The sequence below is a fragment of the Astatotilapia calliptera genome, chromosome 15 (assembly GCF_900246225.1).
Source record: "Astatotilapia calliptera chromosome 15, fAstCal1.2, whole genome shotgun sequence".
NCBI classification, from domain to species: Eukaryota; Metazoa; Chordata; class Actinopteri; order Cichliformes; family Cichlidae; genus Astatotilapia; species Astatotilapia calliptera.
In genome coordinates this window covers 17,715,339-17,731,091 of record NC_039316.1, presented here as the reverse complement: position 1 = coordinate 17,731,091, position 15,753 = coordinate 17,715,339, and positions in this window count along the sequence as shown.

The window sequence follows — 15,753 nt, the reverse complement described above, 5'->3', positions numbered from 1 at the left end:
AGGCTCGACACCTGGGGCTCTCTGGCACCGGAACATGCCTGCAGTGATAATTAATGAGAATTACTGTTGCCGAGAGAGGCACTTTGGCAGGGAGGGCGAGACAGAGGGAGAATTGGACTGAGAGGGGATCATTGAGACATAATGACTGTGGTGAAGAAGACAGAGATGGAAGTGGTGGGAGGACAAATAAAAAAGACTAATGTGATTATTTTTCTAGTTTCAAGAAGACATACTAGTCTTAGCAGTGGCATGTTTTTTTCCTCTATTTTCTGAGTGACAAATGTGTTGGGGGTTCACAGGTGTGCGTCTCATAAATGTCATCATTTATTTAACTTTAGCTTTCAGCTCTGCAAGAGATGAATGATGGTTTTAGAGTGCATTGGTTGGGAGGCTTTTGAGGCATTAATTTCTGACAGGAAAAAAGTTTCTTCTTTTTTAAACAGCAAAAAAAATATTCCTCTCTATACCCCTCTGAAACTCCACTACGTAAAACGCATGCTTAGTCTCTCGTACACTTGAGTGGAGAAAGGAAATGCCTGAGGCTAGACTCACTGTGATGAAACAGATCCTAGGGAAAAGGCCAGGGAACCCAGGAAAGTAAAAACCAATGCAAATAATTAGTTCTGAGCTAATAGTCGTGAAACTGCGAAGTAAAGTGCACTTTCAGAGAAGCAATGCCGGCCAGATTCTTTTTACTAAAACATAAATTATAGTCGACTCTCACTGAAGATTACTCGATATAATAGCTTCTTTGAGGAAACAATGCTCATTATTATATTCATTTGCAGCTTTTTGCATTTAACCATCTAGCAAATGTTGAACAGTGTTTGTGTCACCAGCTTTTCATTGTGCAGATTTCATCACAAAGAATAAAACCTATACTGTACATTTAACTCACATTAGCATGATTTTGTTTGCTTTTAACCTTCATTTGAAGTACGTTTATTAGCCAATTTCCATTGGGCATGTTTTTGATTTTTTTGCCCTGATTTAACGGTTAAAAATCTCTTCAATCGGTGTCCTCCTTCTGTCAAGAAGGAAATTAAAACACTGATGTTTGCAGGCTTTTTCTGGCCCATGTTTTGCTTCCTAAACCATGCAAAGGAATGTTTGTAGAATCGTCTGACTGGTTTTGCATTTTTATCTTTATTGAATTTTTATATTTACAGTGAAGAAAGTTTGTTCTTTCCTCCAGTCTGCATGTCCAAGTTTCCGCTGGCAAGCTACACTCCGATTTGCTGCTGATGCATCTGTTGGAGATTGAGTGAAAGCATTTAAGCATCGATGTTGGGGGAAAACTCTGTAAAAAACCCAGGAGAAATAAAGACACAATGAGACAAGATCACTTTTTATGCTTTAACGTGCACACGGGTAAGCTGTTCAGAACAACTCACACCGTGTACAGAGGCTGGGCACTTTTTATAGGAAAGACAGTGAGAACAGGATAAGAAAATACAAAACAGATAAAATAAACAACTCCATATGTGGCGCTAGTCTCGTCAGCAGAGAGCTGGGAGAAAGCTGTGAGAGATAAAACAATCTAAAACAATATGTCCCAAAACAGTATGTCTTTGCTGAGAAAGTCTACAAAGATAATTCTAAACTAATCTAACCATAGACAAAAGGGCATGCTTGCACATTTAAAAGAAGGTAAAGAAACATAGAAACATTTTTCCTGTAACAATCGAAAAAACTGCTTTTGTGAAGGAAGCTCGTAGTGAAAAAGAACTTTGAGTGCTCAAATAGAGTGGAAAAGTGCTATATAAGTACAGTCCGTTTACTGTTACGTAAAGTAATCAGTGATTTAAAGAAAAAGGCAGAGAGGGATACAAATGTGAGGCCACATTTCCTCAAAAACATTTCAGTTTTGATCTTACCGTTCAATTTTATTGCTACTGAGCGCTTGTTTCATTGTATGAATGCATTATCAAGCATTAGCAGCTCAATTTAGAGAAACTGAAATCCGAGAAATCTGCTACTATGACATGTTAAGTTGGAATGAAAATCTGCAGACTTTTCACTGCAGACACTGGGTTGGGTGTCACTGAATAAAAAGGCACTTTAACCACTCGGGTCAGTGTTTTAGGATGCTGTTAGAAGGGCTGAGAGCTGCTGGAGTCTCAGCTTGAGGAACATTTTTCTTACACATAACACATTTGGACTCACTGTCCTGCTTCCAAGAACTTACCTGTAGAGTGATGGTGAAGTTTAAAAAGCTTCCTACAAATTCACCCATGAATGACAAGCAGCAGTTGTAGTCAAATCTACAGCTGTGCACAGATGACAGTGATAAAGGCTTTTTAAAAAGAAAATCACCGAGGGTGAAAGTTTTGACTAACAAGAGAGTGAAAAAATCTCTTAATTCTTAACTGAAAATGTGCATTTCCTCCTGAAAAGTGTGATTTTTAACATTTCTTGGTCTCTATGATCTTCCTAAACAAATCACTTCAGCTTTTTACGGTTTATTTGAGTCATACAGTGAAGAGCTCATGCCCATGTCTGCAGAATATATAAATTACCCAGCCATATAGGCAGTGCACAATAAGGCTATTGCCTACAGTTGCAGACATAGATTGCTTCGTGAATCTTACTGCATCAATTTGTCTAAAAGAGACAGGACATGGGTCTCTGCAGCTGTTAGAATATGTTAATATTTTCTATTTCCAGTCAGAGCAAGCTGAACAGGTTTCATCAAGTCATCTTGTACAAAAAAGACACTTACTTTGAGATATAGATGGATATAGATATATCTCATATACAGATACAAATACAGATATAAAAGTCAAAAGTTCAAAATGCAGAAACTTATAGGAAAGAAGTAGAAAATTGACCAGAAAATGGGGCAAAATGATAAGAAATTATAAGATAATAATGATAAGAAAATGTAAGAAATGGTCCCAATCGTTAAGCTTCAGTGGACATGCTCTATTATACTGCAGTAATTGTATTTATTTGAAATAAATACGATGGAAGAAACACATTTTGTCCATACAGAGACACAGGCGAGAGACAGGGTGCACTCTACAGGGAGTGCAGAATTATTAGGCAAATGAGTATTTTGTCCACATCATCCTCTTCATGCATGTTGTCTTACTCCAAGCTGTACAGGCTCAAAAGTGTCAGGTTTCAGTTAACGGACTCAGGCGCAGACCGGGACTCCTTACAGGATTTACAGATTTTATTTACACAACGACACCAGGTGATGCTATTTACAAAGTGCTGGAGGGAGGGGAGGGGGGTCCAGGGTTCCGGGGTATGTGAGGGAAAAGACGGGAATCTGACGTCCTCCAAAGGCTCTCTCTCTTCACTCCCCACACTGGGGAAACACCATCCACTCACTCGTCCACGGGATGACAGGCAGGCAGGGAAAGGTCCGGGATAGATGCTGATAACTCAACGATCCAGCGACGAGTGACACAGTGCTGCTGTCTTAAATCGGCCTTGTGATTATCCCGATCGGCAGCAGGTGCGTGGGCCAGGGGCGGGAGCCCATAATGAGCATCGCCCCGGCAGGAGAGAGAGAGAGAGAGAAAACATGTTGCCTAATACAGAATCAGCTGGTGAGGCACAGGGACCATGACAGAAAGCCTACTACCAATTAAGCATATTAGGTGTTGTGCATCTCTGTAATGAGAAGGGGTGTGGTCTAATGACATCAACACCCTATATCAGGTGTGCATAATTATTAGGCAACGTCCTTTCCTTTGGCAAAATGGGTCAAAAGAAGGACTTGACAGGCTCAGAAAAGTCAAAAATAGTGAGATATCTTGCAGAGGGATGCAGCAGTCTCAAAATTGCAAAGCTTCTGAAGCGTGATCATCGAACAATCAAGCGTTTCATTCAGAATAGTCAACAGGGTCGCAAGAAGCGTGTGGAAAAACCAAGGCGCAAAATAACTGCCCATGAACTGAGAAAAGTCAAGCGTGCAGCTGCCAAGATGCCACTTGCCACCAGTTTGGCCATATTTCAGAGCTGCAACATCACTGGAGTGCCCAAAAGCACAAGGTGTCCAATACTCAGAGACATGGCCAAGGTAAGAAAGGCTGAAAGACGACCACCACTGAACAAGACACACAAGCTGAAACGTCAAGACTGGGCCAAGAAATATCTCAAGACTGGTTTTTCTAAGGTTTTATGGACTGATGAAATGAGAGTGAGTCTTGATGGGCCAGATGGATGGGCCCGTGGCTGGATTGGTAAAGGGCAGAGAGCTCCAGTCCGACTCAGACGCCAGCAAGGTGGAGGTGGAGTACTGGTTTGGGCTGGTATCATCAAAGATGAGCTTGTGGGGCCTTTTCGGGTTGAGGATGGAGTCAAGCTCAACTCCCAGTCCCACTGCCAGTTTCTGGAAGACACCTTCTTCAAGCAGTGGTACAGGAAGAAGTCTGCATCCTTCAAGAAAAACATGATTTTCATGCAGGACAATGCTCCATCACACGCGTCCAAGTACTCCACAGAGTGGCTGGCAAGAAAGGGTATAAAAGAAGAAAAACTAATGACATGGCCTCCTTGTTCACCTGATCTGAACCCCATTGAGAACCTGTGGTCCATCATCAAATGTGAGATTTACAAGGAGGGAAAACAGTACACCTCTCTGAACAGTGTCTGGGAGACTGTGGTTGCTGCTGCACGCAATGTTGATGGTGAACAGATCAAAACACTGACAGAATCCATGGATGGCAGGCTTTTGAGTGTCCTTGCAAAGAAAGGTGGCTATATTGGTCGCTGATTTGTTTTTGTTTTGTTTTTGAATGTCAGAAATGTATATTTGTGAATGTGGAGATGTTATATTGGTTTCACTGGTAAAAATAAATAATTGAAATGGGTATATATTTGTTTTTTGTTAAGTTGCCTAATAATTGTACACAGTAATAGTCACCTGCACACACAGATATCCCCCTAAAATAGCTAAAACTAAAAACAAACTAAAAACTACTTCCAAAAACATTCAGCTTTGATATTAATGAGTTTTTTGGGTTCATTGAGAACATGGTTGTTGTTCAATAATAAAATTATTCCTCAAAAATACAACTTGCCTAATAATTCTGCACTCCCTGTAGGCATACCAGGCTATTGAAGGGGTAACACAGAGAGAGTAAAACCAACCATTCACTTTCACATTTGCACCTTTGGCTGATTTTTAGAATCAGCAGTTAACTTAACATGCAGGTTTGTGCACTGTGGGGGAAGCTGGAGTACCTGGAGAAATTCTGCACTGACACAAGGAGAGTATGGAAACCACACAGAAATGTTCCATCCAGCCAGCTGTTATAACCTAATACATCTTTACCTGCTTTGCTGATATTCATCCACTTATGGCCGCTATTGAAGCTGGTTACATCAATCATCACTGTAAACAAGGTTAGATACGATATGTTTTTTTTCTTCTATGCTGGACGTGGAAAACAAACTAAGTGGCTGAACATAAGCAGCCCTGCTGTTCTGTCTGTGCTACGGCACAATTTTCAATTAGTGCTTGAACACTGAGCTAGCACTATATTAATAGGATTTAACATCAAACTGATCTGGATGCCAGGTTGCAGACCCTGTTATCACATGTTCATTGAGCAATGGACTCCTTAAAACTTTTTTTGCAATAGTTTCAGATAAATGTAGTAGTCACAGTGACACATAGAATTAATGTGAATATGTTTCAGTACCCTTGTGGTTTTCTTTAACAATTCCCTCCATATAGACAACCGATTACTTCTTTTTACTTTCAGTCTATGCATTTTAAACAGAACAAAATTGTATGTGATATAAACTTCCCTGATGGACACTAATGAAGAGGATGGGTCATAATGAGGATGTCTGACCTCAGTTGCAGTGGGCTGAAAACACTGTGCTACCTACACTCGGATAGTAATTGCTTTTTTCGTTTAATGAAATTCTTCTCGCGGACAGTCCCTCACCTTGAGAGGTGTCCTCGCATTTTCTTCAGAAGTGGAGGCAAAAGTTTCCTTCGACTGTGAGGAGAATAACTTCCCTATTTTTATTTTATTTTATTTATTTTTTGTCGACAGTCTCTTGAGCTGAGTGACTGGTGGAAAGAAATCCCTCTCACCTTAAATGCTTCATGGATCTGTGTGCTGGCGAATGCAAAGCAGAAAGACTGACAACCTCTAACGTTACGTCCATTCAAGACTGAGTTTGCATTAAGAGGATTACTACCTACTCAGATATTTTAATACCTTGCATCATTCGTATAAAGAATATAATACCGAGTCATGCTGTGTCATATTAAATAAATGTTGCCTGTGTTTAATGCTGTGTCGACATGCAAAGCAGCAGTACAGCAGCTTCAGTCTTCCATCAGAGTCTACTTGGGATTCAGGCACAGCGCTGTTGTGTGGTTCACCTACACTTACAGATACTGTCAGGATAGCTGCACATGTAAAAAGCAAGCAAACTAATTCAAATAATAGGACTGCAGCGATGATAGCCGAGTATCTCACACAGGAAAAAAACATCCTGCCTGAAAAATAGTCTGTGCACAAACTACTTGTATTTTTATTATTCTTAAAGTTTCAGTTTTAGCATAGGTTGTGGATTTTTTTAATTGTTGAATTTGATTGTGAGAGGTTTTTGTTTTTGAAACCTTTCAACCTATCGAGAAAGTATTTCTCCACCGTAGTATGCAGCAGCCACTATCAGTTGTTTACATTGTTCCATAACGACAGGATGTTTATTCTGAGAGATTACGTAAGAAAATGTCCAGTGTCTTCTGCTTTGAGCAAATGTAACCTATATCTTTTTGTTTTTTGTTGTGAATATCACAGATTTAATCACATTACATTTGTATTCACTCACCTTTATTTTCTCCAGTGAATCAAGTCATCTTCTTTACGTAAGCCATATTATTATAAGATGACAAAAACAATATAATATATAATCTAAGGTACAAATTTTCAACTGCTCATTAGCTGATTTTTATATTTGTGCCAATCAAATGGAAAAAAAAACGGAGTGCATTTAGACATGCAGGCACAGTCAGCGGCAGTTCTCTCAGGGGAAAATGCCTTGTTTGTGTCCGAGCAGAATGACCAGACTGTTTCAAGCTGATAGGAAGGCGACAGTAACTCAAATAGCCACTTGTTACAATCACGGTGTGCAGAAGTGCATCTCTAAATGCACAACAGGTTGACAGGAGTGGCATCCAGCCACTCATGTCAGCTAAGAACAGGAAACTGAAGCTACAATTCACATGGACTCACCAAAATTGGACAGTAGAAGATCGGAAAAATGTTGCCTGATGATTCTTGATTGTTCTGTGATGTTCAGATGGTAGAGACAGAGTTTGTTGTAAACAACATGAAAGCACAGATCCATCCTGCCTTCATTTCAAACTGATTTTTCTTTTAACATGGCGGTGAGTTCACTGCAGTCACCACATCCCAATCCAACATAGTACCTTTGGGATGTGGTGGAATGGGGGATTCAAATCATGCATGTGCAGCTGACGAACCTGCAGTAACTGTGTGATGATGTCATGTGAGTATGGACCAAAATCTATGCAAATTCCTATATTAACATAATGTGTAAATAGAAGTTGAGGATAAAATTTGAATGAGCCCATTTCCACAATCACTTATAAAGGCTGATACTGATACTCAAACATGTTTTTTATGTAAAAGAACCAAGGAACACTGAGGGAAGGGTATTTGAAAGAAACAATGAAAATGAATTTGTCGCTGCTTCCTGATGGGTAAATTGTCAAATGTTGATGCTGTTTCTAAAACATCTCAAACCTCGGTCTCTGCTTATAAATTCACTGTTATGTCCCCACAGACCGACCGTGGGTTGTTGCATTTCTCTCTCGCTCTCTTCTCTTCTTGACTGACTCCACTCACCAATTAGGCCTGGGAGTCCTTAAGCTGACAGAGAGGAGATGGCTGAGGCCAGAGTTCCTTTGTGTTGGCAGCACAAAGGAACTGTGTGGTTGTGGCTGTTTACTCCTCTGGGTGAAGGAGTATTTTTATTTTTTATTTTTTAAATGACTTGTGGATTCAACTTCATTTGATCACTAGAGTTTTGCTTCACACTTTTTGTTCTTGTTAGTGTAGATGTCTCAGGTCAAAGGTTATTTTCTAAAAACTGATTTCACCTCCTTTCACTTTGTTCTCCTTGACACTTTTTTCATCACTCCCTTTTTTTTGGATTACTTTCACATTTAAAAGAACAAAACCAAATAATAACTACAGCAACCCAGAACAATCAGAATTTCTCTGTCTTTGTGGTTTTTAGTCTTCAACCCCTCTTTGACATGCAAGTCCCTTTCAACATTGTTCCTCTTGAATTCTTACCTTATGAATCACTAAATTTCACTTACTTACTTGTGTTGGCGGGTCCAGTTTGTATCATGTTTTTGTTATTGCTTTTTCACAGGCTGCTAACTGACTTATGAATGGATATCTGGCTTATCTTGACAAAATATGTCCAATCGTTTTACCAGAATACAGCATGTCCAAGGAAGGTTTTTTAAAACAACCAAATGAAACCTCTCCTGAAAATGTACAAAGTCTCAAGAGAAAGCCAAAAGACCTGAGAATAATTACTGCTTGATATTGTCTCCAACATGGCTACATTACTGAGAGGTTTGCTCCTGATTTAGGGAGTTACAAAGAACAACACAAGTGGGTGATGATGAGGTGGATTATTGTGTTCTCCATATACATAATCACTCATCTTCAGAAATATTCACACTTTTATCATTTCTGTTTTCCATATAATTGCATTTCCTTTTTTCTCCCTTTGTTTTTCTAATTATACTATTTCTGTTGACATTTACAGTTGGGTTGACTGACTTCTAATAAAACAAAAAAAGTTAAATATCTAGAGTGGTCCTTGTTGCACAGCAGGTAGTTCTGTTCCATTGTTCTTGCTTTTCCACCTTGGACTTTTGGGTTAGATTGTCATAAAACAGATGGTGACTGGTGATTTGCTCGAGGTGTTGTGTGAGTGAGAGTAGGTGAAGCCATGGAAAGTCTGTATTAAATCATGCAAAATAGCTAATTAAGCAACTTTTACCAATCCTGTTTGGAAGAATCAGTAAAAAGTATTTGAAAGTGACTTAATTTAATCCTATGTCTACCTTCGTCTATGTTATGCATGATATGACCATGGAAATAATGGCAAATTGGCCTCTCAAAGTCCATGTGATTTTAATTTTATGCATACTTTAAGGACATGTTTTCTTTTCCTTGAAATGAGCTTAAACATTTTTTTTATTTCAGTATTAGAAGGGGATGCAAATATGTTGCAGTTCTTTAGTTATTCATATTAATGTTTGTTGCAGAGCGGCATATAGATGTTTAACATAAACAAATGTTTTTCTGATGAATGCTCTTCTCTCCTTTTTTTTTGCATCCTGGAATTTTTCTGTTCTGAATTATTTGGAAGAGAAAAATTCGCTGTTGCCTTTGGGCTTTTTGTTATCTGCACTGAACAATCTGTGAACCCTATGTGTGACCGTGTTTTCCTATCTTTGTTTTATATCGTGGAAATATCTCAGGCTGCTGGCTGAAAGCCTCCTACATTTCTGAGCAATGTTTTGAGAGCACTACATTTATTTTAAAAAGGGTAAGAAAACAGCTTGTTTGTGTACAAAACTATAGTGGTTTATCACAGCAATGTATTAATGGCATGCAGTGCAGAGTGGTTTAGGAGAATCTGAGTTTGATATTTGAAGATTGCCTCAGCCTTCAAGCTTTCTGTTGCTAATCTTACTCAGAAACAGTGTTTTCTCTGTTATTTATGTTCTGACAAAACAAACAATTTAGACAATTTACCACTTTTGTAACCAGAAAGATGATTTACCAGCTATTATCAAGAGTACCTACAGTGTAAGTTTTAACATATCACTACTTTAAAAATGTCAAAAAAGTAAAAGTAACATGCACATCTGATAAAAACTAATATAATTCCAGCTTTTTAAACCGCTATATGTTTCACATTTTGCCCACTGCTGACTGTTGTTCCTCAGATAAAGAAAGGAAAGGGTTATATAGTTATTAAGTGGAATTAAGTTCAGGGGGAAAATATTCTTACACATCTACTTGTCTACATACTGACCAAACAATCTTTAGAAGTATCTTGTGTGTTTAAAGTTAATTTCGTGGTTGATTTTTACGGATAAAGATTCAGACTAACCCACGAGTCTAAAAGTAAGAACTTGAAACTGATTTTTTAAAAATTATTTATTCTTTTTGTTAATCAATTTGCAAATTTCATGATGTATATTTTATTTACTAGTGGACAACTGCTTTTGCCCTTGTCTTTATATTTTAGTATGGGCTAATTAACCATGCTGCTATGTTTTTCCTGGTGGTTTGTATTCTGTCTGTCCTGGACTGTAGCTAGCAGTGGTTGGCTTTAGCTGTGAGCTCAAGAAGCTCCCCAGACAGCACAGTGAGATATTGCCTGTTTATATTGTGCTGATGGGTAGTGATAGGCACCACATAGCGGAGATACGTGCTTGCTCTGTTATTTAGTCCTGCTTTGCTTTGTGTTGTGCACATTCACAACCATATGCAAACATCCCATTAGTGTGGAAGCGCTTCACTGTGATTGAAGATACTAATTTTACCAAAGTAAACTGCAGATGGTCCACCAGGAAACCACCTTACACTTGCCTTTGTTTGTATAAAATGTGACATAATAAAATATCTCAGGTAAAGGTGGTCGGTGGTGAGAGAGCTTATTGCATTTTGGAGGAATTTTCATTATTTATTTTGTGCATTCAATATAAAACTGTGGTATTGGCAGGTCACGCTTTGACCAGGACAACCGCAATCAGTGATTCTCTAGTTGGAGTCTAGATAATAGAATTAAGTCTGTGGGAAACATCTAATCAAACTCAAAACTGCTTTAACGGCTAGAATAGATACAAACAAAAAGCAGTTTTTGTGCAATGCACTTCATTGTTTCTACCAAGTGACCACAATATTTAAGCTTTTAAGGATTTACCCTCAAAACAGTTGCCATGCAGTTCTATAACCTAGTTGAATACCCCCATTTAAAAAAAAAAAAAAAAAATCTGAAATGTTAAAAGAAGAACGCAAAAACGGTAAATATGCTTTAATATAATAACAAATCCAAACTTCCACACAAAATTTTGTTGAAGCTGTTTTTAATATTCTTTTCATATTGTAAATCTCAACAGGAGAAGGAACAGTGCATCAAGTTTTAAATTTACACACACATTTCTAACAGTGAAAAATGTACTCATGCATGATATTAATACTGTGATTTATAGAAGTGATGGTGTATTTGAACCCTTTCAGCTTTGCAGTAATAGTAACACCACACTGTAAATAACTGGTATAAAGTGCATTTAGATTTACGTCCACTCTCTTCAGAATGAAAAATGAGTAGATGAAATTCAGGTGTGTGTTTGATTAATACCCCTGCCTCTCTCCCTGTGTCTTATGGCAGCTTACAACCTCCTGTCCTCTGGGAGCAGAAGGAGGAAAGTCTAACAGAGTCTGACAGTCAATGTAACCGCATCCTAATTAGATTATTCAACGACTATATTAATTCAGCAGCAAATCACTTTACTTACTTAGCATCAGACTGTCGGGCAGTGTTGTGGAAAGCCGGAGCAGCATAATCAGGTTTTCAGTGCCCTCAGATCTCTGAATTGTATTAGCCAAAGTCAAAGAAACAAGTATTGTGTATGCAGCAGAAAGTCATAGGGTGGGACCTGGGGCTGATATGTGAATCCGAATCAGCTACAGGCAACAACCCTTTAAGTTTATGTTGAATAGAGAAGATTTTATGTTCTCAGTTACTGCAATGCCTTAAAATGAGAAATGTTAACCTGCAGGATAAGTATAAAGCACAGACTTTAAAAATCAGTTTCTTGTGACATTATAAAAAAAAAAAAAAAAAAAAAAAAAAAATATATATATATATATATATATATATATATATATAATATATATAATATATTAAGCATTGCGTGGCACATCCAACATATATATATATATATATGTTGGATGTGCCACGCAATGCTTAATTACATGGGTGGGAACTAGTGTGTTAGCGCAGTTAGCTTGTTAACGTGTTGGCCGTCTAGCCCCATGCACGGGGCGATCGGCGGTAGGTCGTTAACGGAGATTTGCCGTGTTGTGGCGTTAAGGTCATTTCAACGAGATTAACCTGAAAGCACTAGTGGGAACACAACGAATATGACTGCACATTCTTTTGTCCATGAAACCATAAAGCTGCACTTTCTTTTTGCCTTATAGTCTGATTTGTCATAACTTCTCCGTTTTGTGGTAAGCTTTTCTTTGGCTGTCACTTCTTCACCCTGACCTGTCTTATTTGGCTCAGCAGAACTAAAATATATATGCTGCTGGTTTTACACACGCACTCACATAAGCTCAGCAATTCTCTGCGCGATCAACCTCTCACATGTTTAAGCTTGCTGCAGGAGATTTCACTTGTCATGTTTGCATAGTAAGCTAACGATTAATAAGACGATGTCAGAGGAATTGGTGCACAAATTATCATCACTCACAGATCAGTGCTGTCGCTCTCTATACACAGTTCGCACGATTGCAAAGTGAAAGCAAAAAAACAAGCGCAAATTCAAACGCGACTTCAATATGTCACATATTGACAGTGGCTCACCGATGCCAATGACATAATTACCCAGCTACATTTCTGAAAGAATGCAAAAGCATTGACATATATTTTTCCTTCCTACAATAGCCCGACTGAAAAAATCGCTAGCCCCAGGACGTCGGGCTAGCGATATTGCAAGCCCTGTATCTGATTGAGGAATCACTCATCTTTGGAAAAGAGAGTTTATTACAGAGAAATGTCTCTTTCCAAAATAAAAGCTATACTATCCGCTTCTTCTGGGCTATATTCTCAGCAGCATAAGGAGAATCATGTGCTAACAGCTGTCTAAATGACTCGGCTAAAGTTAGTAGCATGCTTGTTGTTTTTGTCTTTGCACTAGGATGATGTTGGCGTAAATGTGCAGTCATATTCGTTGTGTTCCCACTAGTGCTTTCAGGTTAATCTCGTTGAAATGACCTTAACGCCACAACATGGCAAATCTCCGTTAATAGGGCTAGACGGCCAACACGTTAACGAGCTAACTGCGCTAACACACTAGTTCCCACCCATGTAATTGAGCATTGCGTGGCACATCCAACATACTGTTTTACTTTAGTCCATGACTCGCTTACCTTCAGGGTCATACGTCACATGAAAACCAAAATAATTCCAAACGCCAGATCTGAATGAGGGTGGGGGAGGTCCATGTTGCAAGGGGAGCTTAACTTCTGTCTTGCTAACTTGCCCTGCGCTCTTCCTTCTGACTATGCTGTCTGTGTTGAGCGCTCAGTGGATCTGCGCTCGACAGTGCAGCCTAGGCGGAGTAGTCGAACGCAGATTTACTGAGCTCTCAACACAGACAGCATCGTCAGAAGGAAAGTTGATAAAATAAATTACAAATGTTGTATTGTTCGATCCCCTCCTTGAATCGCTACCTGATCGTGGTGGAGGGGTTTGTGTGTCACAGGGATCCCAGGGGCTATGTTGTCTGGGGGCTTTTGCCCCCTGGTAGGGTCTCCCATGGCAAATTGGCCCTGGGTGAGGGACCAGACAAAGAGCGATTCATAAGACCCTTATGAAAAGGACATCGAGGGAACAGTTCACCCTGCCCGGGATAGGGTTACCGGGGCCCCGCCCTGGAGCCAGGCCCGGGGAGGGTGCCCGAGGGCGAGCGTCTGGTGGCCGGGCCTTAGTCCATGGGGCCCGGCCGGGCACAGCCCGAAGAGGAGACATGGGCCCATCCTCCCGCAGGCCCACCACCCGCAGGAGGCGCCATAGGGGTCGGGTGCATTGTGTGCCGGGTGGCGGCCAGGAGCGGAGGCCCTGGCGGACTGACCCCCGGCTGCCAAGACTGGCAATAGGGACATGGAATGTCACCTCTCTGGTGGGGAAGGAGCCTGAGTTAGTGCGTGAGGTTGAGAGGTACCGGCTAGATATAGTCGGGCTCACCTCTACGCATGGCTTGGGCTCTGGAACCAGTCTCCTGGAGAGGGGCTGGACTCTGTCTCAGTCTGGAGTTGCCCCTGGTGAGAGGCGGCGGGCTGGGGTGGGTATTCTAATATCCCCTCGGCTTGCTGCCGGTACGTTGGGGTTTTTCCCGGTGGACGAGAGGGTTTGTTCCCTGCGCCTTAGGGTCGGGGAACGGGTCCTGACTGTCATCTGCGCTTATGCGCCGAGTGGCAGTTCAGAGTACCCAGCCTTCTTAGAGTCCCTGGGGGGGGGGGGGGGGGTGCTGGAGGGTGCTCCCCCTGGAGACTCTGTTGTCCTGCTGGGAGACTTCAATGCTCACGTGGGTAACGACAGCGAGACCTGGAGGGGCGTGATTGGGAGGAACGGCCTCCCTGATCTGAACCCGAGCGGTGCTCTGTTATTGGACTTCTGTGCTAATCACAGTTTGGCCATAACGAACACCCTGTTCGAACATAAGAGTGTCCATAAGTGCACGTGGCACCAGGATGCTCTAGGCCGTAGGTCGATGATCGATTTTGTAATCGTATCAGCAGACCTGCGACCATATGTTCTGGACACTCGGGTAAAGAGAGGGGCTGAGCTGTCAACTGATCACCACCTGGTGGTGAGTTGGATCAGGTGGCGGGGGAAGACGCTGGACAGACCTGGTGCACCTAAACGCGTAGTGAGGGTGTGCTGGGAACGTCTAGCAGAGGCCCCAGTCCGCGAGATCTTCAACGCACACCTCCGGCAGAGCTTCAACAGCATTCCGAGGGAGACTGGGGACATTGAGTCCGAATGGACCATGTTCAGCGTCTCCATTGCCGAAGCTGCTGCATTGAGCTGCGGCCGCAAGGTGGTTGCTTGGTGCCTGCCGTGGTGGTAATCCCCGAACCAAATGGTGGACACCAGAGGTGAAGGGAGCCACCAGGCTGAAGAAGGAGTCCTATCGGGCTTGGTTAGCCTGTGGGACTCCGGAGGCAGCCGACAGGTATCGACAGGCCAAGCGGAATGCGGCTCGGGCAGTGGCTGAAGCAAAAACTCGGGTGTGGGAGGAGTTCGGAGAGGCCATGGAAAAAGACTTTCGGGCTGCCTCGAAGAGATTCTGGCAAACCGTCAGACGTCTCAGGAGGGGAAAGCGGTGCTCTACCTGCACTGTGTATAGTGCTGGCGGAGCGCTGCTGACGTCGACTGAGAAATTGTCAGGCGGTGGAAGGAATACTTCGAGGACCTCCTTAATCCCACTGACACGTCTTCCGAGGAGGAAGCAGAGTCTGGGGATGAGGGGAATGACCCGCCAATTTCCGGGGGCGAGGTCACTGAGGCAGTTAAACAACTCCTTGGTGGCAGAGCCCCTGGTGTTGATGAGGTCCGCCCCAAGTTCCTGAAGGCTCTGGACGTTGTAGGGCTGTCCTGGTTGACACGCCTCTGCAATGTTGCGTGGAGATCAGGGGCAGTACCTGTGGACTGGCAGACCGGGGTGGTGGTCCCCATCTTCAAGAAAGGGGACCGGAGGGTGTGTTCCAACTACAGGGGGATCACACTCCTCAGCCTCCCTGGGAAAGTCTATGCCAGGGTCCGTTAGTCGAACCTCGGATACAGGAGGAACAATGCGGTTTTCGTCCTGGTCGCGGAACACTGGACCAGCTCTTTATCCTCTCCAGGATACTTGAGGGTGCATGGGAGTTTGCCCAACCAGTCTACATGTGTTTTGTGGACTTGGAGAAGGCATTCGAC